The sequence below is a fragment of the Melanotaenia boesemani genome, chromosome 2 (assembly GCF_017639745.1).
Source record: "Melanotaenia boesemani isolate fMelBoe1 chromosome 2, fMelBoe1.pri, whole genome shotgun sequence".
NCBI lineage: Eukaryota > Metazoa > Chordata > Actinopteri > Atheriniformes > Melanotaeniidae > Melanotaenia > Melanotaenia boesemani.
The window spans coordinates 19,241,620-19,265,988 of record NC_055683.1 but is presented as its reverse complement, the minus strand read 5'-3'; the positions used below and the strand labels follow the sequence as shown (position 1 = coordinate 19,265,988).

At 41.9% G+C, this 24,369-nt stretch overlaps 1 long non-coding RNA gene across 2 annotated transcripts; it reads left to right on the top strand.

The window, feature by feature from the left end:
* The first annotated feature begins 1,959 nt into the window (after nt 1-1,959).
* LOC121631524 lies at nt 1,960-2,639 on the top strand. 2 transcript variants are annotated; one of them, XR_006008756.1, is made up of 3 exons: nt 1,960-2,260; nt 2,336-2,503; nt 2,575-2,639. It is a non-coding gene; the product is annotated as an uncharacterized LOC121631524 (long non-coding RNA). The 2 variants fall into 2 exon arrangements; XR_006008758.1 differs by lacking the exon at nt 1,960-2,260 and having other exon boundaries at nt 2,275-2,503.
* The last annotated feature ends 21,730 nt before the right edge of the window (nt 2,640-24,369 follow it).

Genomic DNA, 24,369 nt, shown 5'->3' with positions numbered 1-24,369 from the left:
GCCCACACCGACCAGCAGGAAGGAGCTGCAACGCTTTCTTGGGTTCGCAAATTTTTATCGACGTTTCATCAGAAACTACAGCATGGTGGCGGCTCCCCTCACTAGGTTGACCTCAGTAAAGATCCCCTTCGTCTGGACCCCGGAGGCTGGACAGGCCTTCAACACCCTCAAAGACCGCTTTGTCTCAGCTCCCATTCTGGTCCAGCCAGACCCTGACCGACAGTTCGTCCTGGAAGTGGATGCCTCTGATTCCGGGGTAGGAGCGGTGTTGTCCCAGCGTTCAGGTAAGGGGGATAAATTACACCCCTGTGCCTTTTTCTCTAGACGGTTAACCTCCTCTGAGCGGAATTACGATGTGGGCAACAGAGAGCTATTGGCGGTCAAGCTCGCGTTGGAGGAGTGGCGACACTGGCTAGAGGGCGCTAAACATCCTTTTTTGGTTTGGACCGATCACAGAAACCTGGCATATCTGCAAAGTGCTAAAAGGTTAAACGCCCGTCAAGCACGCTGGTCACTATTCTTCAATCGTTTTAACTTCTCCATTTCCTACCGCCCAGGGTCCCAGAACACGAAACCCGATGCCTTGTCCAGGATCTACGCCACAGACCAAGATTCCATTGAACCAGTGAGCATCCTTCCTCCGTCCGTGGTCGTTGGAGGGGTCTCTTGGCAGATTGAGGATAAAATTCGCCAGGGGCTACGGATGGACCCCGACCCTGGGAACGGTCCTAACAATCGCCAATATGTGCCCTCATCCGCCCGTTCCGCCGTATTGCATTGGATTCATTCGGCAAAGTTTGCTTGTCATCCCGGTATCCAAAGGACAATAAAACTGGCTAAAAGGCACTTCTGGTGGTCATCGCTGGCTGTGGACACTAGGGAATACGTCTCAGCCTGCACTGTCTGCGCCCGGAGCAAATCCTCCAACCAGCCTCCGTCCGGGTTGCTCCAGCCTCTGGAAGTTCCGGGACGCCCGTGGTCGCACATCTCTCTAGATTTCATCACTGGCTTGCCACCGTCCCAAGGTAAAACCACCATTCTCACCATAGTAGACCGGTTTTCTAAGGCTGCTCATTTCATTCCCCTAGACAAGCTACCCACGTCCATGGAAACTGCGGACCTCCTGGTGAACCACGTCTTCCGTCTCCACGGCATCCCTGCCGAAATCGTGTCCGACAGAGGTCCTCAGTTTGTGTCCAGAGTTTGGAAGACCTTCTGTACTGCCCTTGGAGCCAAGGTGTCGCTGAGCTCTGGTCACCATCCACAGTCTAATGGTCAAACGGAACGGCTGAACCAGGAGCTGGAGGCTGCCTTGAGGTGTGTAGTGTCCGACAACCCCTCCTCCTGGAGCCGCTATGTGGGCTGGGTGGAATATGCCCACAACTCCCTTTCGTCGTCGGCCACTGGCTGTTCCCCGTTCGAGGCCTCCTTGGGCTATCAACCCCCTTTGTTCCCCACGGAGGAGCGGGATCTGGACGTACCGTCCGTCCAGCATCACCTGCAACGGGTGCGGCGGGTCTGGATGCGGACTAGGGCGGTCCTGCTGCGCACAGCGGAGCGCACGAAGCGCCAGGCTGATCGTCGCCGCCGGCCCGCCCCCGTCTACACGCCCGGCCAGAAGGTGTGGCTGTCCGCCAGGGATATCCCCCTGAAGGATGTGCCCCCCAAGCTGGCTCCTCGTTTCATCGGTCCTTACGTGATCGAATCCTTGGTGGGGCCTTCTGCGGTTCGGCTCCGCCTTCCCTCTTCTTTACGTGTTCATCCCACGTTCCATGTGTCCCAGGTCAAGCCGGTCCTGTCTAGTCCTTTGTGCCCTCCGGCCGGACCCCCTCCGCCCGCCCGGGTCGTTGATGGTGCTCCGGCCTTTTCGGTCCGCCGCATCCTGGATGTTCGCCGTCGCGGCCGTGGGTTCCAGTATTTGGTGGATTGGGCCGGTTACGGGCCTGAGGAACGCTCTTGGATTCCCCGTCGCTTCATCCTGGATCCTGCCATGGTGGCTGCTTTCCACCGCTCCCGGTGGCGGGCTGCTGTTGGGCCGCCTGGGGGCGTCCCTTGAGGGGGGGGTACTGTCATGGTTCTGTGTGTCTGAGTTTTGCAGGCAGGGTTGAGCAGGTTGCCATGGGGATGAAGGGCGGAGGCTGGAGCCACAATTGATCCCACCTGCAGCGCATCAGCACCTTCGTTAGCCAGCTTACCTCCCAGCTATTTAAGATCATGCAGGAGCTCCAGTCTTCGCCAGATTGTCACACTTTACTGCGTGGTAACCAGGCCTCATTTTAAGTCTTACCTTGTGCCTTGTTCTCAGTAAACTTATCTTGTCATCTTAATTCCTCAGCCTTAGACCTTGCTACCTTGGATCACCACAGCACCTTGGATAAAGACTGTCCCTCATGCCAAGTCGACTGCCTGCCTGCTCGCCCTGCCTGCAAACAAACTCATTCCACCTCCACCAGCAACCATCACCTGGCTTACTCCTCCACCGTCAGTCTTCCTCTGGAATACAGTAAGCCGCTGCTATAGCAGACATAACCCAGCACCCTCTCAGACCCACATTAATCCTCTGCCCTCTCATAGGAAGATCTTCCCGGACCTGGACTAAGCCACTAACATTTATTATAAATAAACATTGTTTGCATCTCACTCCTTGTCTCACTAAGTGTTCTGCATTTGGGTCTGCTTCTTTGTACCGCGGTCTCCGACCCTGTCAATCTCTCAGCTGGGAACGCCTTGGGATCCCTCCGGATGAGCTGGTGAATGTGGCCGGGGAGAGGGAAGTCTGGGTTTCCCTGCTTAGGCAGCTGCCCCTGTGACCCGACTCCGGATAAGCGGCAGAAAATGGATGGATGGATAGATTTTATTCATATTGATGATTATTGTTCTTATTGAATAATTCTGGAACATGCATTAGAGATTTGTTTTCTCAGGGACATACTTTTCATTGGCCATGTGATTTTTCCACATAATGCAGATCTGATAATACATCATATTGAAAATTTTATTTTTATTTAAGCTGACACAATGAAAGACCCAGAAGTGCAGCTAAAAACTGCATCCATGCATACAATAACAAATAAACTGAGAAGGAAGGTAAGAAGAAAGACTGATGCAATGACAAATACATTTTAGCAAGTTATAATATATAGGAAAAAATTATTAAGGAAAGTGATTACCATATGTTTAATTTTATAACTTTTTTTTTTTTTTTGTTGTTGCATGGATAATTCTTGCATCCATGAGGAGTTTTTTTTAAACTTTAGGGTTTAGAAGTCACTGAATGGTTAGTTAGATTCAGGTTTGAATCAGGTTTAGGTTGGTTTTAAGCATTTAGTTAGGATCACAGAGTTTTTTTTTTAATCATAGAAGTGAGAGGGAAACAAAAACAAAAACCAAAAAAGGAGAGATGAAGAAATATTCGAGAACCTGAGAGATTCATTTCTAATATCTAGATTATTGCACACGGTTTATTATTGCCTTCTCTAAAAAACAGCAGCTTGTGTATTCATTACTCCTGTTGTACATGCTCTGGCCTGTGTGTGTTTGTGAGGGTGTGTGATGGCAGTATTGCAAATCGTTTTACTTGATATCAATCTTTTTGTTTCACAGCAACAAAAGCTAACAGTTTTATACAGCCGCATTTAACTCTGTTTGCCTCAGTGCCTTTTATTTTCTTCTAGATTGTTTCCAATAATCATCCTTCTTTGCTTGCATAGATTAGGAAGACTGCAGCACCAAACAGCAGACTGTTGTCAGCCCAGCTTGCAGACAAGCAAAATGTTAGATGCATATTGGAAATGCAGTTTGTGAGGGTTTCCAGTGAAATAACTAATATATATATATATATATATATATATATATATATATATATATATTAATAAATTAATTAAATAGATTTTTAAAATTACAGAAATAGATCAGTGGGGATAAAACACCTTAATTGTACAATTGTACAATACATAACTTTTTTCTTATAGAATGATAATAATAAAAAAATTATACACATATAAATTATTTTGATACTCTGTCCACCTTTGGAGCTCACCAGTTATTTTCTTCATTTTGGACTGAATGCAGTTTGAGGAACACACTCAACAGGATCTAAATATAGAGCTTTGCTCAGTGGCACAGTGCAGGAGATGCACATCTAAGCAGGATATTATGACAGTCCTGTGACACATTGTATTGTGTGGGCATCAGTATGTGTGTGTCTGCGACCATGTCCTCTATGCTTCTGTGTATGTGTGTTTGTGCAGTGTGGTGTGTATGCTCTGAGATCTGTCACATCACCTCCATACCATATGAGGTTGCGCATCATGACTCTGCCAGTTCCCCACAGCTTAAAGTGTCAGTGGCAATTACATCATACACGCACATACACACACATAGTAGGCTTTAAAGTATACCAGGGGTCGCGTTAACCGAATATTTTTCCAGCGTTGAAAGTTTTTTAAAATGGTGACGAACAAATCTGAAGGCCATCTTTCATTTTGGCATATTGCAATTCACACCCCTGACCATTTTGTAGCGAGTAAGCATATTAATTAGTTATTATTTCTCTTGATGCATGACCTTGTTGGCTTCACTCGGGAAAATGACCACTACGGGTCACAGACCGGCACACCTGAACCACTAGTGCAGAAAGAGCGGATGCTGCAGGATTTCCTCCCGCTGAAGCGAGTGCTTCCGGGATCAGGAAACCCGTCGTTTTGAGAGTCTTGCCGACTTCTTATCACTTCACTTGGAGAAATGTTCTCTGATTTAAAAACTCTGTCTGAAGTGATGCTTGTAATTCCAGTCACCAGTGTGTAAGCACAGCACAGATTCAGCCACCAGAACAACATCACAACAGCCATAAGAAGTGGTCTGTACAAGAAAAATGCCCAAGACATCATGACAATAGCCTCTGCTGCAATCCCACTTGAGACATTTGATCATGCATAAGTGGGTCCATGCAGACCAGGATGAAGGTGTGAAACTGTGTGTTCAGACCACAGCAGGTTGACTGTTCAAGTCCAATCGTTTAATTTATTGTTTTTATGTAGCTACTGGGGCTGCAGTCATTCGATTTTGTCATTGCTGAGAAAAAGTTACATATTCATCTGCATGATGTGTGATGGCACGGTGTGGATTTTATGTTCAGCTTGTTTGGACTAAATATGAATTAAAAATGAATAAAAATTGAATGCTATTGAATATTAAATTACAACGAAAAATTCTAACGCAACCTCTAGAGTATACATAAGAAAGTACTCTGATATAAACAAATATGCAACTTCTTAAAATAAGGCATCATACACAAACACAAACATGCAAGTTAATGTGGGATGACTCAGTTCTTTGGTGGCTTTCAGAGTGAGCAAATTAGAAACTTCAAATGTTAAAGGTCAGCATTCCACACTGGTGCTCTTCGACATACTGCTGGCGTCATGCTTAAACATCACTCACACTTTTAAGAGCAATGACTAATTTCACCACCCTATTTAACCATGGAAGAACACACACATTTACTTCTGAGTTCAACAGTGTGTGTAAACTCAATAAGGTGTTTCACATAACCTTTACACAGAGTACATCACAAACACACGCTGTGTTGGAAACAAGGCCAGTAAGTACCCTTCATCAAACTCTGGTGCGATGAAAATAAGGCATAAAAAATATGTAAGAGTTTTGTGTTGATAGTTCTCTGGCTGGCTATCACTATTTTGTGGAACAAGGTGAAGTAACTTATAATGTTTATGCTTTTACTTGTGGTCCAGGAGAAGAGCTAGCTCCGAGTCCGATTATAGCCTCTTAGCTCTTGAAGTGCTCTCCACTTTGAAAATACCAGGCCAATGTTAATCGAGGTTATGTCCCTTTCTTTATTTGATAAATACATAGTTTCATTCCGTTATTTTGCCTCAAAAATATGAGCCGCCATTGCTCGTGTAACAGAGTTAAAAAGGCATTATTCTACTTGTCACTGGGGATACTGAAGAATACCAGTCATGTATTATGTTGACTATCGGGGGCCTTCTCTTGTCACTGGTTGGTAAATACCACTGGGCAGAACATTGCCAGTGGTGGGATGAATGTGCTCGAGGTAGGTTGGTTAGTGCAGTCACGCTATGTTACATTTGGGACTGTATTAGTGTATTTTGTGTGAACAAAGGGGTCATGGGATACTGTTTAATTACTATTGATAAGCAATATGAAGAGTTCTGTAACATGCTATGCTTCAAATGTTCTGGAAATACCTTACTAATGTCCTTAGATAGCTACCTTGCTCATGCTAAAGAGGCTCCTGTTTGTTATGGCGTGCTGCATGTGAGCCAACCGAGAGTCACACGTGTCTGACCAGCATTTCCCTGTTTTTTTCGTACAGAATAAAGACCAGCAGTTCGACAAGCCTTCATCCTTCATCTCCTCATTTATTAAAATTACACAACGCAGAGTACTGAGAGAAGCTTGGACCAAAAGTTGATACCTGGAGTCAAGCTAAAAACTTTTGGTTATACTTGCAGGCTTTCTATAGGGAGAGAGGGCTGAGGGCCCAGAGAGGAGGAGGCGATTCACATGAACGTTAATGAACACGTGGCAAGACCTGCTGGTAAACACAGGGCTGGAAATCGACACAGAGAAACGGTGTGTGATGTCATTCTACACGCCAGATGAAATTACACCTCTAGTTCTTTTTTTAATTCCTTTGATCTAGATATTATGAATTTCTGCTTACTGCACCTTGAAAATTCAACAGCCATTTTAACTCCAATCTTACTTTTGTCAGCTAAGACCTAAATTTAATCATGAAAAAAACCCAAAAACAGTGATTCAAACTTACAGACTTGGCTATTGTAATGTGCTCCTGTCTGAGATCAGCAGGCCATCCTCGCTTGCCTACAGCAGGTGCAAAATGCTGCAGTCAGATTTTTAACAGGTACAAGAAAGAGAGAGCACATTACTCCAATTCTGGCATCGCTTCACCTGCTTCCAGTTCAATTTTGAGTTGATTTTGAAAATATTTTGTTTGTTTTGAAGTATTTCAATTGTGCCGTCCCATGTTGTTTGTCAAAACCACTGCATCCATTTCAATCATTTCACTCTCTTAGGGTTGGCTGACCAGACACTTTTATATTTTAAAGACTCGAACAAAACTAACAGGTGACAGATTGTTTTCAGTTGCTTGCTGCAATTGGTCTGGTCTAGGTTCAGCAACATTATGAGCCCAATGAATGGGCTCTGCTGACTACATGAATATACTGAATGACCAGGGTATTCCATCAGTGAAATTTTCTTCACTGATGCCACAAGCATATTCCAAGATGACAATGCCAGGATTCATCAGGCTCAAAATGTGAAAGAGTGGTTCAGGGAGCATGTGACATCATTTTCACACATGGATGGGCCACCACAGAGTCCAGGCCTGAACCCTATTTAAAATCTTTGGGATGTGCTGAAAAAAGGGTTTACACAATAGGGCTCTCACATAATCAATACAAAAACTTAGTGGAAAATTAATGCAACACTGGATGGAAATAAAATCGTGTGACATTGATGAAGCTTATTAAAACAATGCCACAGTGAACGCTGACATAATAAAAGCTAAAGGTGGTCCAATGAAATCTTTGAGTGTGTCACTTTTCTTTGGTTGCAACTATTTATTTTGTTCAGGCAGTGCATATTTCTGTGAGTATAATTGATTGGGAAGGTCATGTTTCTAACTTGCTCTCTGATTGATCGATCTCCATGTAAATATGTACAAAATTACAGCACAATCTTTGTATTTAACTAATATTGTTGTAAATGGATCTTTCATGAGCAATATAAAGACACCTTGAAAATGATTTAACATGTTGCCTTAATGAGTCACTTACACAATTAAACAGTTTAAATGTCTGACATTAGAAACAGAAATTAAATAATTTAATAGGTAATTCAACTATATCAAAGCTTTATTGAAGTGTGTCACATTTTACCTCTACTTTTTTCAACAGATCTTGTTTTTCTCCTGCTCTCTGTGCTCACATTCACTGTGACCTGTAATATATCAACTTTTTTTTTTTTTTTTTTTTTTTTTTTTATGTAATTTGCCATTTTTGGAAAAGATAACCTATTGACTGTAAGATTTCAGAACTCTCATGTTTAATGTATGTCATATTGTGTGACATGGATGTATATCAACTTCATGATGATATGCTCTGAGTTGTAGGATACAAGATCCATTGGCAATTAGTCCACTTTCCTTTTTTTTTTTTCAATTTGTGTCATTTAGTAGTTAAACAAGTGACTCATATTTATTATACTGCAGATGTGATATACATAGACGAATTGTGTATTTTTAAAAAAAATCCCTTTGAAGTTTTTATTATATCATTATTTGTCTTTTATTTATTTTCTTTAGTTGTTTTTCCCATTGCTGAAATGTATTCATCATTACAGTGTTGCTTTTTTACTGTAGTAGGGTTTAATAGTAGAAAAAACATAGTCTATGGCCTTAATACTAAATTCCAGGTACTACTATTAGTTATAGTTTAACTAACAGCACATTAGTGTCCAGTTATGTCTGCATATAAATATTAATGAAAATAGACAACACAAACAAAAACCATTACACTGTAGTAGGTCTCTTGGCAAAAGCAACATTTTGGATTTCTTCCACCAAATAAACCACATTCTGGTTTAAAAGATCTGAGTACAGAAATATTATGAGCCGACTGACAGGCACAATTTTAGCTTTTACTTTCAGTTACCTTTACTTTCTTCTCTCAGAGGTTGTGGTTATGGTCAGTTTTTAATGGTCAGATCTATTTTACTTTCCTCAAATTTACTTCCATTACTGTCTTAGACACCCAGTACACTGAGTACAGTATCATTCAAACTTTTGAACAGGCCTACATATTCCTTTTCAAATTAGTAGAAAAAAATTGTGGGGGTTGGGAGATATAAAACAAAGAAAAAAAGAGAAGGAGGCAGGAAATTGAAGAAGAATAATTGAGACAGCCGTAGAAAAGGCTGGAGCAGAGCTGAATGTACAATGAGTTGAAGAACCAGGGTCAGTGGTTAAAGTGAGCATTAGAGTGAATAAATGTGAGGATGAAAGAAAAAAAAAAAAAAAAAAAAAAAGAAATCAGACCATGTAGTTCCTCATTCTTGGCTGCATGAAGTTTAATGATCACTCAAAGCCATAACGCACACTAGACTGGAGAAACCGTACAATGAGGTTAATAAGGTTTGCAGCGAAAACACAGCAATAAAGTTTCTCCAGAAAAGAGATAACATATCATCATCTTTGTTGAAAGGATAACCTCATTCATGTTATCACAGGAGTTTACTTTATCTTAGTCTGGTAGAAAACAAAAGGAAACAAAAAAGAAAATTGAGAACAAAGAATTATTACAAAATAAAGGTTATGTCACTATGCATTTACTCTCAAAGGAACTGGATTATGGAGTGGAAAACACAGACAAGGATTCTTGGAATATTGCATTTCAATATTGCATGTAGAGGCATAACATCTTATTACTACAGTTATCTGATTACTCCCAGGTATTAGATTTTGACAGTCACGTTCACAGATGGCAGATCACTGATTGGGAAGGAAGGGGCTTCAACGGACAAGCCATGAGAGCTACTCCAGGACCTTGTCATTTTTAAAAACCCTATAACAGCAACCGCTTAATTTCATTGTTGTTCACTAACCACCGCTAAACTAAATAGTAGTAGTGGGCACCTCCGCTGCGTTTCCCTTTCTGGCTACCTCCGCTGTATTCCGACTTTGGGCACTCCCGCTGTACTCCGACCTCCCAGTCACTTCACACCTGTCCTGCTTTTTATAAAATCAATCTCCCTTCAGCATCGGGGCAGGGCGGTCATTACTCATCAGCCGCTTTGCCCATTTTTATACCCCAAACTAATCAAACAGAGCAAACTAAAAAGTACACAAACAAACTACAACTAACTATACAATGAGAATGGGACAAGCCTACTTAGTTAGTCCAGTTCTGTTTTACATCTTGACATAGACTGTGTGGTTTTTTTTTATGTCTGCAGTCTGAAGTACACATAAAGACAAGGTGTGCATATTGGGTATGAGGATGTATAAGCAGTATTCACATTTTATCATTAATTTACTGTAGATTAGTTTTATCCACACCTGCTTGCCAAATGCCATCAGAAGTTTATGCATCTTCTCACCAAAACTTTGGCTTTCTTTGTTTTGTAGTGCTGTAGAAGCTGGGGTGTATACCTGCTGAGTGCAGCAAAGAAGGAAAATAAAAAATTCTGATTGGTGATCCTGTGGAATTCACAGTGAGGCTGCATGGAACACAAAAAGTAGAGCTTATAAAAATCTGTTTATTTTCAAACAGTGCCCAGTACACAATGCAGAAGTTTTACATCTCAATTTTGAACTTCAGATACAAAATCAGCCAATCAATAAATGGTGACTTTGGTATTAAATGTGCTCTTATTAAAGTTTTTACTCACTTGGGCTTCACAAAAGAGTGCAGGCCATCTTGCAACAACTTCAACAATGGGGGGACCTAATTTCACCATTTCTTCATGTCTCAGTGCAAAGGTCAGCTGCATATGTTGATGAATGAGAATCATGTCTCGCTCCACTGATGTCCTCTTACTGCTCCACCGTCTCTGTGTCTCCAATATGTCCTAAGTCTGTCCTTGAGGTTAATTCGGGAGAAAGTTGACTTCCCCTCTTTTGGGTCTTTTGATGTTGGCCCTACATGCCACACCCTGTGGATTGGTCCTACTGCACCTTTTATGCTTTCCCTGTTTTATTTAGTTCTGTAGTTGCCCATTTTGAAGCACAAGCTGTTCTTCCAACCATCATACCCTGTTTTAGAACTGCTTTCTTTGAGGCATAGGTGTTTGCTCACAGGACCCTCTGCAGCTTTGCCAATCTGTTTGCTGCTGGGATTTGTTTTAATTTTGTATATTTCAGCAGCAATAGCATCCAGCATATTGTGTTTCTGGTCTCTGGTCAACCCAATACCTTTAGCCTCCCTTGTATATGCAGAATTGCCCTCACTTAAAGTTTATTCCACTTCATTGGCGAATGATGGAACAATGTAAACCTCTGACCATCAACAAAGGCGCTCTGATGAATCTGTATTATCAGAGAGTAGTACTGTGTCATCTGTACTGGTTGAACTCATATCTAACACAACTAATCTAACCACCTTAATGGTTACTATGTTTGGTAGATCTTATATGTTAACTAAACTGCACAGGGCATTGTCAAACTCGGGGTCTTGAAACTGAAGTCGCAAGTGCAACTTGTTTGTCAGCTCATATATGAGGGCATGTATGTTCTCAGGACAAGAAGGCAAAATAAGTCTCTCAGCATTGACATCATCAAGAATGACCCTGAGTTTCAAAATGTCACTTGTTTCTATTTGCACTGTATTAAAGTACATCTGTAATACAAAAAGAAAAAAAGTTATTTCAACTGTTATATTCACCTCTGTTATAACATCTTGTAAAGTCATTGTTGAATAGTGAAAGTACCTTTTAAATGTTCTGTCCAGTGTATCCAACACAACCAGGTCAGCAATAACACTGGTCAGCTGCTGGATGAGGTGTTGCTCTGTCACTCTGACATTGGAATGAAATGTGTAGTTAGGAGTCAGTTTGCCTAAAACTTTGTAGGCAAACAAAGGCATCTGGTCAGTGATCTGTCACACAGACTTAATTGTATGGCCCTTGCTTTCATCATCTGTCAGCTTATAAGATCGCAGATGCTCAACATACCAAGTGTCATAGCTTTTCAGTAAAAACAAGATTTCACTGCCAATTAGCAGAACATCCCTGATTTTATTTAATTTCAGGCCAAGCAGCACATACTCCAGTGCATACAAACATGCCAACTTCAAAATGTATGCCTTCAGTGTTTGCCTGTTTTGTATAGTACACAGTTTTGCTGTCTGTAATTGTGTACTCATGTGTATCAGGGGCCAAAACATCAACAAAGACAGATTCCACTTTTGAAGCCTGCGATGGTGGCTTAAAAAACAGTGGCAATGACAAATAGAATGCCATCATGGTTTGATGTCTTTCTGCCAATGTTTAACACATATTTGTAGTTATGTGTATCATGAATACTCTTTTTGAACAGGTTACGCAGACGCAGTGTGACCATAAATCTACCTTTATGCTTAGGAACCAAGGTCAAGCTGTAGATAAGAAGAAAAAACGTGATTGGGCAAGAAAGAAGACCACTGCAACCTTGACTCTTATCTTTAGTCGAAAAACTCTATAATCTGAGATTCTGGGAAAGACTTCTTGAACCTCCCTTTTAAATGTCTTGTGATGTGTGAGACAACTCAGTGCGTGTATCATACTTGTGTGGTACACATACTCCTTGCAAGAAAAATTGTATACATTGAGAAATGCTCTTTAGTTTTTCCTTGTGTGGAAGGTTTAGCTTTGCAGTGCATGGGGTTGGGAAAGAATTTTCCCAACAGATAGCAACACATTGGTCATTGTGAACGTGAACAATGGCTGATTAAGCAAAGAAACAAGTGAACTTTGGAGCAAGTGGGGAAAAGAGAGATAGGGACAGAGCAAGAGATAAGACTTGAGTCAGCATTAACTGACTCTTACTTTAGATCTCAGAGAAGAGACACAGTGCAAGATGGATGCCATATTATCTGCTGCGAGGGGGCACCTCACCAAGAAAATCGGCCAAAGTTCTATAGTGCGGCTTTAATGACATGATTTTTTACAAACTGAAAAAGATAAGGATATTTGTCACATGTAAACAGAATTCAGGGATTTTGGTTCAACCAACTACTAACTGGCTTATTAATCCACAAGAAATCCTCTCCATTCAGAAACATCTTTGCTCTTCTTTTTATTTCTCATTTTAGTGGGATATTGACTCATGCCAATTTGCAGTTTTTCCTTTTTTATAATCAGTTTTCAGTTAGAAAAGCTGAAGCTGCAGCTAAAATAGCCCTATTTTAGTTGATGGTGAGCAGGTAAACTCCAGCTGCAGGCAAATATTGTAGACAGAGACTGGAATTAATTTGCAAAATTAAAGGTATGCTAACACTGCATTTTGCAAAGGCGTATATTACTGTATGGCAGGAAGGGATTATTTAAAGGTCCCATATTATGCAAAATTCACTTTTTAATGGTTTTGGAACAGTCATACTGGTCCCCCCGCATGTGTAGGAGACCCGTAAGTGTGAAACTCTTTCAGGCGCTCTCTCTCCCCCCTGCTCCACCTCTAGGGAAGTAAGCGCTGAAATGAGCTTGTTTGAAAGCGTGTACGTTATGACGTCATAAGGGACAATAACCACTCCCCACAGAGCGATGGACCCGTCTACCGGCTCTCAAAGCCCGCCCTCTAAAAATCACCTAGCGCCCAGTGTTTTTCCCTCTTCGGCAACCCTCGTTAGCGGACATGGCTAAGCGACAGAAGCACTGTTCTGTTTGTGGCTGCATAAATGAACACGAAAACGTTTTTTTACTTCCATCCACTGAACCCACGAGGACTGAGTGGATTAATTTTATTTTTGGAGGAAATGTACCCGGAAAACTTCCAAAGGTTTTGCATGTCTGTGGCCAGCATTTCAAAGAGGACTGTTTCCACAACATGGGGGCATGGAAAGCAGGCTTCGCCAACCGTTTGAAGCTGAAGCCAGGTTCAATACCAACTGTCCGTGACACAGCTGGAGAGGTAAGAGCTGGCAGTTATTTTATCGTTTCGGCCTTATTAGTCTGATAGCTTGAAAATATATTAACCTGTCAATCACCTCATGACGGGCGATGCGATGGGCGGAGCCAACAGCTGAGCTGCTCCACCAGGGTTCCGCCCACCATAAACGGCACATTTCTGAAGCTGCTAAAAAGAGGGAGGTGAAGAGAAGCCGCTGCACTCAAACTGAGGGTCGATTTGTCCATACCATGGCGGAAATATTTCATTTAGATATTAATGAATGGTCTCAGATTGGGAATAAAGTGTATAATATGGGACCTTTAAGAATATTAATAGATAAATAAAAAAAATTAAAAAGACCATTTAAACCATATTCCTTGGATTGGGACCCTGCAATGATAGAGGAAAGAACTCCTCAGTGCTGTGCCAGGAGCCAAATGTTTCTATTTGGTTTGCCTAAGGCAAATCAGCCTGTACTAAAGACCCAGACAAAGGTTCGTCATCCAAATGTTAGGGTCATGGCCAGCTTTGAGCTGCTTGTATCACACAATGCTCGTATGAGTTAGTGGGATTCCACAACCCCACTAACGTAAGACTCAGAGGATGGATTACACCAATGACAAAATTCATGCAGTCTAACCCCCTTTTAAGTCTCAGGTGTTGATTGCCCTCCACTGTTTAAATGCTTGGCTCTCCCCAGGAGTTAGAGCTGAGGAAGCTTTTTAGATGAGAGATGCAACATATTTAAGAACAATTGCCCTTTTTCCTTGAAATGCTTAAGAGTTGGACTTGAATTACTCAGGGATTTACCCAACCATTTCATCACTAATATTTCTGCAAAAGGAAAATTACTACTGCTGAAGTTTTAACTTGGTGAACAAAGGTGATAATATCCAATAATAATCACACAAAACTGTTATTTGGCATCTTTGATACACACTAAACAGACTCTTAAATGTATCACCATATAACTTTCTGACATCATGTCCTGTCTACTCTCTGGACTCTGCCCACACACCATTCTGGAGCTTTTTCCAGTTATAAGAAGTCATGTCTCATGTGGAGAGTCTCATGCTGTGAAGAGCATGTGTTAACAGGTAACTGAGTACAAAGTCTAGGGATCATTTTCCAGGCATCCTGCATTTTTCATGTATAAAAACAGCTGTGGAGAAAGGGACAGAACACATATATTCACTTCAAACATCAATCAGGGTACTCACTTGGGGGTTTGCACCTACTCTGATTATGCTTTCCAGGTCAGAATCCCCTCTAACAGTCACTGATGGGACATCATTATCAGTGAGCATGTGCGCCTGCATCCATAATCTGAAATACACATGTGGATGGGATGAAGAATATGCACAAGCAGAAAGCTTCATACACTATAAGATGCAAATATACAGAGACAGGGCTAGTCAGTTCTTTAAGCTTTCAAAATTTGAACTTTATTGCTCCTAAAATGTCAGTTTGTGTGCTTATTTTCATTTCATTGTTCTCACATCATTCCCCTTTCCCCTGGCCCCCATCCATTTCCAATGCCAAACTCCTACTTTCACATCACCAAGCATCAAGAACAGTTTGTCACAGAACTTAACTGTTCTGCAGAGGAGGGAGGGAGCCAGAGTGTTGACCTTCATGAAGACAAAGGCTTTCTGCATCTTAAACAGTGAGTGTTTTGAAAAGTCTGGAGCTTGCAGATAGTACATTCCCTACTTATACAGAAAGCTATTATTATGTCAGACCCCACTGTCAGTGCTGTCACTACTCATCACGCACACAGATATTAACATGCAACTGCTGAAATTTAAACTAGCAATACAGAGAAGAATATTTATTGAAGATGTATTTGAGTCACACAATGCAAGAGGATTTTTTTTATGTTTATGTGTGTATTTGTGTGTGTGTGAGAGAGAGAATGAGAGAGCAGTGTCCCATTTTCCCTTAGATTTAGTTTTTCTTGTTGGCTCAGAGCTATATTAGCAAAACTGATAAAATCTGTTTGCAAATGCTCTGGTGCATCTATGTCAACTATAACAGCAATACTGTTGCCATTGAGATACAGAATTTAAAAAGGGTTAAATTGTTTTTTTTTTTTATAGTTAACCTAAAAGTGATTAACATTTAACAGTATAAAATTAAAAAAAGAAAAAAATCACTACAAAGACCTTGAGCTTTTATAGCTTCCTTTGACTTTTTTTAAGTTGAATTAAAAGGAAATACATTTCTGAATCATAAGTTATGTATTGATAATGACAGATTTATAAAAGCTTAATAAATACATATTAAATGTCTAGTTCCAATAAGGGTAAAGGCTATTAAAGACTAAAATAGCAGTCTCACTTAACTGCATTAGTTAATGTAGTAGCCAAGAACTGGTATGACTGGTATCCTACATTCCCTAAGCAGGATGTAATTTAGTGATATTGTGTTTAAACAACCAATGTCCAATTAATACTACGAAAATTTAATATTTTAAATTTCCACATAGTTACTTTGAAGTTGAGCTTAGTAATAAATTTAATTTACAAATCAGCCTAGTGAAGAAAACTTGCCTCAAATCTGCATAAATGTTCTTCTATACCTTTTGTAAAATTGAAACATTTTCCAAGATGCATAGATGTAGTTTATATTCTGTTATAACACTGTATTTTCATCAGCAGCTTTTCATTTTAGGTGATATTTACTTGTCATACTTACAATCAAACAAGTGGCGAAGGCAGCCATGTTGAACATTTTCCCATGAGAGGAGACGTCTAGATAAAACATAGGTAACCGGGCCAAAACTGAACTAATGGATAAGGTGGGGTAACAATGTTTGTGAGACCCTCCCTCCAAAAGCAGTAACTTCTATGAATCCAAAAACATGCTTCCTCTAGTCGGAAGAAAATTTAGCTTTAGTTTTAACATTACATAGCTATATATTTGTGATAATTAGTTAATTTTTTTCCTAACATCTGGAACCTTTTTTAATAGGACAAGGTGCTACCTTTTCACAATTTGTGCCCCCCCCCCATCAACAGTCTCCTAGAGCTGTACCTGACAAGGCCTGGCTCCGGGACCTCAACCAGGTTTTATACTCTGGTTGTTATGAGCAGAAAGGGGGCACCTATGTGAGGGTGATACCTGGAGATTAAAAAAAAAAACATAAACACAGCCTCAGTCAGAATACAGAGCTTTTTGTCAGGTGACAGATAGATACATTAAACACAGTGGCTTAACTTCCTATCAACGCACATTATACAATATAGTTTCTTTTTAAGGTCACCATGATGGCAGCTACCATCCCATCTGCACGACATAAACATTATGCTGGCATCAAAGAAACTTCCCACTGGAATACATTACTTTGACATTTGTGTCATGTGTCATGAAAAACATTCACAATTTATATCCATTAGCCAGAATTTCCTTTTGTGCCCATTTCACCATCTACCCTGAGACCAGCCTTCTCAGGAACATGTAGGATGCTGCAGGTTAACCAGAGGGCAGATGGCCTCATCTGGCATTTACAGCCCTGTATTTTTCAGTTAATTTCTCAATATGTGGAGATACTTTGACCAATTTCAGTTGCATTTTTCGGTTAAAGCATAAGATACAGTCAGACATGATCTTTGACCCTGTGATGCATTGGCTTTGACATAACTTTGCACTTTTTCCTGGTATCAATAAATAATCTTCTTCTTTTAGTTTATTAATATTTCTCAGTGTAGACTAATATATTTAAATTCTTATTTTGGAAACACCCTATTGCAGCTTCTTATAAAGCAAACCTGAGTAAGTCAGCACAGTAATTACTGATCAAAGTCAAATGAGAGACTTGGCAGTTATCTGTAGAGGGACAGCTGTGCCATCTCCAGTCACTTCTGAGGCCTTTTTCTGCTGATGCTGTTTTCGCTCTCTGAGCATGCTGGGCACTCACAAGCTTTTAGAAATTGCTGCTCTCTTGAAGACTTTGCATGTTTTATATCATCTGGCTTCTTCAATTTGGCCAGAAATCCTTGTGTGATTTTTAGGGTTTGAGGTTTGATGCAGCTTTGGGTAAAGTATTTCTAAATTACACTGTAAGAAATGTTGGTGAAATTTACAAAAAAGCTATGTAAAATCCCTACAGAATTGTATGGTAAAATTCAAAACACACACAAATCACAGTGAACCTTTGTAAAACATTAAACAGAATGTTTTTTGTTATATTTACAACAAAAATAAGTAATTACAATCAAATTTGTTTGTTAAAACTACAAATTTTGATAATTGAAACAGAGAAATAGTGTAAAACTCATTAAAAACGTTTTTTTTTGTTAATTTGACATGCAAAAATTGTAAAAACAATAGTTTTAGTCAGTTGTTTTTATTTAGGTGTGTTTTGTTGAATTTGTTTTGTCTGCATTAATAGTTTACCATTGTTTCATACAATGGATGCCATCATTACCCGGTGACCATAAATACGCATGACAGATTCCATTTAAAGTAACTTTAAAAGTAATTACTAAATGTTGGTATTACATTACATTAGTCATTTGGCCATGCCTTTCTCCAAAAAAAAAACAAAAAAAAAAAACACCATATAGCGACATTAAGGGTCTTACATTGGAAGAATTAAAATTAATGTTGCGTGTCCCATTCGGGATTTGAGCTTAGGTCCCTCCCATTGGAGGCAGATGCTCTACCAACCAAGCTATCCATCCAACAGAAAAACAACCACACAGTAATGAATGTTGGCTTTGCCCTCTTTATCAAGTGTTCCTAGGTTAATGCCTTATGTCCATTGTGGCTGGGAATATTTGCAGCTAAGAAATACCCAAGGTGGGTTATACAATGCTATAGATTAGATTAGATTAGATTAGATTAGATTAGACTTTATTATCTCACAGTGGAGAAATTCACTTGTTACAGCAGCTCTTGTTATAGAATAAAGTGCAGAAAGACAGAATAAGGTGAACATGCATCACAGCAAGAAGGTGCAATATAAATTATTTACAAGACAAAGTCTAAGAAAAGCAAAAATATGTACCATTATAAATATAAAAGATATATACTATATATATATATATAAAATATAACAACAACCTCACAGACTATATACATATTTACATGGTGATGGTGGGATATGAAGAATATGATGACATTGATAATGGGGGGTATTGCACAGTAAAATATAAATAAATACTACACAGTATTATGACTATACAGATAAGCTGTACAGTCTGACAGCAGTGGGAATGAAGGACCTGCTGTAGCTCCTTCCTACACTGAGGGTGTCTCAGTCTGCTGCTGAAGGAGCTGCTCAGCCCCCCCACAGTCTGGTGCAGCGGGTGAGAGGTGTTGTCCATGATGGATGTGAGCTTGGCCAACATCCTCCTCTCACCCACCTCCTCCACAGAGTCCAGCGGGCAGCCCAGGACAGAGCTGGCCCTCCTGACCAGCTTGTTCAGTCTCTTCCTGTCCCTGTCAGTGCTGCTCGCTCCCCAGCAGACAACGGCGTAGAGGACAGCAGAGGCTACCACAGAGTCATAAAATGTCCTTAGCAGAGGCCTGCATACTCCAAAGGACCTCAGTCTCCTCAGGAGGTGGAGGCGACTCTGGCCCTTCTTGTACAGGGCGTCTGTGTGGTGTGACCAGTCCAGTTTACTGTTGAGGTGAACACCCAGGTACTTGAAACTGTCCACCCGGTCAATGTCCTTCCCCTGGATGTTCACCGGTGTGTGGGGTAGTGTCCTTCTCCGGAAGTCAATCACCATCTCCATGGTCTTACTGGTGTTTAAGCACAGGTGGTTGCGCTCACACCAGTCCACAAAGTCCATGATGACTGACCGGTACTCCAGCTCGTTCCCCTCAGACACACAGCCCACAATGGCTGAGTCGTCAGAGAACTTCTGGAGATGACAGCTGCTGGTGTTTGTAGGTGAAGTCCGAGGTGTAGAGGGTGAAGAGGAACGGTGAGAGCACTGTTCCCTGAGGGGCCCCCGTGCTGCAGACTACCACCTCAGACACACAGTTCTGCAGACGCACGTACTGTGGCCGGTTGGTGAGGTAGTCGATGGTCCACGCAGCTAACTTTTCATCCACTCCAGCTCCTTCCAGCTTCCCCCGCAGCAGCGCCGGCTGGATGGTGTTGAACGCACTGGAGAAGTCAAAAAACATGACTCTCACGACGCTCCCAGCGGTCTCCAGGTGAGCCAGCGCCCTGTGCAGTAGGTAGATGACAGCATCATCCACCCCGATGTTTGGCCTGTAGGCAAACTGCAGTGGGTCCATCGCGGTGCACACCACGGAGCGGAGGTGACCGAGGATGAGCCTCTCCATGGTCTTCATCAGGTGGGAGGTCAAGGCGACGGGTCTGTAATGGTTCGGTTCCTTCGCGTGTGATATCTTAGGAACCGGAACCACACAGGAGGTCTTCCACAGGACAGGGACCTTCTCCAGGCTGAGGCTCAGGTTAAAGATGTACCTGAGCACCTCACAGAGCTGGTCTGCACAGGTCCTGAGCAGCCTGGGGCTGATGCCGTCTGGTCCTGCAGCTTTCCTGTTCTTCAGCCGCCTCAGTTCTCTCCTCACCTGGGCCGATGTAAGGGAGAGGGGGGAGGTGGAGGGCAGTGGGGGGCTGGTGGTGGAGTCCATTGGTGTGGAGTGGAGATGGGGGCTTGGTGAAAGTGGAGGTGAAGATGAAGGTGGTGGGGGGAAGGGGATGGTTGACGCTGGACTGGGGATGTGTGAAGAGGAGGGAGGGGGGGCAGAGAGAGTGGGGTTAGAATCAAATCTGTTAAAAAACAGATTTAAATCATTGGCCCAGCGCTGGTCTCCATCAGCTGTCCCTCTGGCACCACTCTGTTCAAATCCAGAGATCTCCTTCAGCCCTCTCTACACGTCCCGTGTGTTATTCTGCTCCAGCCGCTCCTCCAGCTTCTTCCTGTAGCTGTCCTTGGCCCGCCTGATCTTGTACTGGAGTTCATGCTGAACTCTCCTCTGCTCCTCTCTGTCCCCTGAAATGAAAGCCCTCTTCTTCTGGTTCAGCAGGACTTTAAGCTCAGGGGTCACCCAGGGTTTGTTGTTGGAGAAACACCGCACCCTCCGGGTTGGCACAGTGTTCTCCACACAGAAGTTGATGTAGTCCGTGATGCAGTGGGTCAGGCCATCAATGTCCTCTCCATGAGAGCTGCAGAGTGTCTCCCAGTCTGTGGTTTGGAAACAGTCTCTCAGTCTCTCATTGGCCTCATCGGTCCACACTTTCACAGACTTCTTCTGTGCCAGCTGTCTTCTCACCCTGGGTGTGTATTCAGGGAGCAGATGTACGAGGTTGTGATCAGAGCGTCCAAGCGGGGGGAGGGGGGCGGAGGGGGGCGGAGGTGTATGCTTCCTTCACATTAGCATACAGTACATTAATTATTTACAACAGCATTGATACTTATTTTGTCTCCAATATAGGTCAATATCCACATAATTGATGCTGTCTGTATTTTTTCCTGTAAGTTGTCAAACGCATCTTCATTGTGAATCTGAGAGGTTGCGCTGAATCTGGTTAATTTTAAATTTCAAGTCTAGCGGGAGAATCTGCTAAAGTTATAAACGAGCGAACCAGTCTTCAGAGCAGAAATGCAGGAGCAGAGCAAAGATCGTTGGACTATTTTGTCGTTGTAAAAGTTTTTTTTTTTGGACAAATCTATGATTTTAATACACCTTTTATCTTTTGGAGGGTCTGTGACTCTTCAATTGAAAGTTTGCACGGTAAGCTTCAAATTTACTTTTTTTTCCTAGACCAAGTGAATATGCTGCTGATAGCACATGATGTAAACTAGCACCAGTTGAAGTTTAAGAGTAGATCAATGTGTGATAACTTAGTTCAGCTGAAAAGCACAGGCAAACACCTACAGTCCTAAAAATGATCACCTGCGTCTTTTGCAAAACGAAATTGGACACATTAAGAGGCTATGTACTACATTGCAGAGTGCAGGAATGAGCCACGGTGTCTGTTCACATGTGTTCACACAGTGAAAGAGCTAGTGTCTCACTTAAATGATCATATTGGAGAGGGCAGGTCTGTGTCATGTCCAGTCAGTGGTTGCAAGCATGTGTTTACTAAAAAGTCATCATTTACTTCTCATATGTGTAGGAAGCATAAAGAATGCTCCCCTGATGGTATTGATAACATGTACAGGGAAACTGGCCCCCAGACCCCAAATGTCATTGCCAGTACAGATGATTCAGAAAACACACATGAAGCCATGCCAACAGCTAGTGCAGCCAGTGATATGTCAGAGAATGATAGTCAGTCCTATCTTAGAATCATGTGTCTCTTTCACCTTAAACTTCAAGGACAGCTGCTTATACCTGCTTCTACTATACAGACTATTGTGGAGGAAATGCAAAATGTGCATGAGTTAGGTCAAGCCCACACAATAACTAAAGTTCTTTATTAAAAAAAATTATATGAGCTTATCAGATGAAGCAGTCACTAAAGTCTGTGACTGCATTAAAGATTCCGATTTGTTCTCTGCCTGTCATCAGGGACAATTGAGTACAACATACTCCAGAAATCAGACATTCACAAAAATTTTGAAATACACCGAACCTCAAAAAGTGTCTCTGGGAAGAATGAAAACATGACACAAAAATATGCTTACTACATACCAGAAACACCGAAGAACTTTTTACAGTCATATTTATGGAAGAATACACAGTTACAGCACAGGAGATCCTGATGTAGAGGTTTTTATGGATATATATGATGGACAAACTTTCAAATGTCACCCATTCTTTAATGAAAACCCTGCAAGTCTTAAACTGATTTTGTACCAAGACACATTTGAAATTGTGAATCCCCTGGGTTGTGCTAAAAAGACACACAAAATTCTTGCAGTCTATCTTTCATTAGCAAATTTACCCATTCATTTGCATTCAAATACTAATTATATGTTTTTAGTCTTGTTGTGTCTTGAGAATGACCTTAGGCATTTTGGAAAAACCAAAGTTTTCTCAGAGTTGTTGGCAGATCTGAAATTCTTGGAGACAGATGGAATGAATGTAGATGGAGAACTGTCCCCAATGTTCACACGATGCTGGAGAGGCATGTCAGCCAATTCAGCCCTACAGCATCCAGAGCCTTAAGGAACTCTGGGCTGACCTCATCCACCGCCGTGGCCCTGCCACTGAGGAGCTTTTTAACCACCTCAGCGATCTCAGCCCCAGAGATGGGAAAGCCAACACCAGGGTCCCCAGACTCTGCTTCCTCATCAGAAGATGTATTGGTGGGATTGAGAAGGTCTTCGAAATATTCCCTCCACCACCTCACAACGTCCCGAGTCGAGGTCAGCAGCCCACCACCTCCAATGTACACAGTGTTGATGGAGCACTGCTTTCCCCTCCTGAGCTGTCAGATGGTGGACTACAATCTCCTTGAAGCCGTCCAGAAGTCATTGTCCATGGCCTCTCCAAACTCCTCCCATGCCCGAGTTTTTAGCTTAGCAATCGTCAAAGCTGCATTCCGCTTAGCCTGCCGATACCAATCCGCGGCTTCTGGTATCCAACAGGCCAAAAAGGCCCGATAGGACTTCTTCTTCAGCTTGACAGCATCACTTACTGCTGGCATCCACCAACGAGTCCGGGGGTTACCGCCACGACAGGCACCGACAACCTTGCGGCCACAGCTACGGCTGGCCGCCTCAACAATAGAGGCACAGAACAAAGCACACTTGGACTCAATGTCCAACGCCTCACCCAGGACATGGTTGAAGCTCTGCTGAAGACAGGAGTTAAAACCTTTTCTGGTAGGGGACTCTACCAGTCGTTTCCAGCAGACCTTCACAACACGCTTGGGTCTGCCAGGCATGACCGACATCCTCCTCCACGATCTGAGCCAACTCACCACCAGGTGGTGATTATTTGACAAGCTGGAGAAAACAAAAAATCGGAAGTAGCATTTGTACGCAGGCCATCTTGAAATCTATACAAAGGTAAGCATGTTAAGCAAGCCTGCGAGTACCTGCAGCCTTGCAAACGATGCCTCAGAAAATTAAATGAACCATTCATTTGAAATGGCTATCAGCAATTCACTAGCACATTTTAAAAAACATAATATTTGTTAAGAAAGTTGTCAAGAGTAAAGTGATTGTGGAACATTTTCCTGATGATTTTATCAATATCTGTCGACGACGTTTTCAGTTTTGTTTCCTTCTGTCTAGGACATGTCGCTGTATTTCAAACATGTCCTTCTAACAAAATGGGCCAATTATTTTTCCCTCGTAATATGCTCAACTGTAGTGGGAAATTTGTGAATACTTAATACAAAAATGCTTGCCATGTGGGGAGCATGAACCATGGGACACTATGGATGTGCATTTCATAGGCTAGAAATCACACTTGACAATCATGATGCAAACCATTTCACAGGGAGTGAATACCTGCAAATGTCTGTATACAAAATATTGTATACTAGTTCTAAACCTCTACTTCTGTCCCACTACTTTACAACATACTGATTCCTTCAGGTAAAGGCAAAGCAACATTAGTTCCCTTTCAGTTTCGTGAGTAATTGCCTCATTTACAGAACAATGGTGTCTGTTCACACCTGAGTTAGGATATTAGCTCAAAACTAATCCAGCCACTGGGCTGCCTTTGGGCATGAAGAAAAGCTAAATGTCTGGGCTGTGGGACTTCTGGTGTTAAAAACTCAAATGATTCAGCTGACTAAATTATGACTAAAACTAAATGGAAATTTAGTTTTA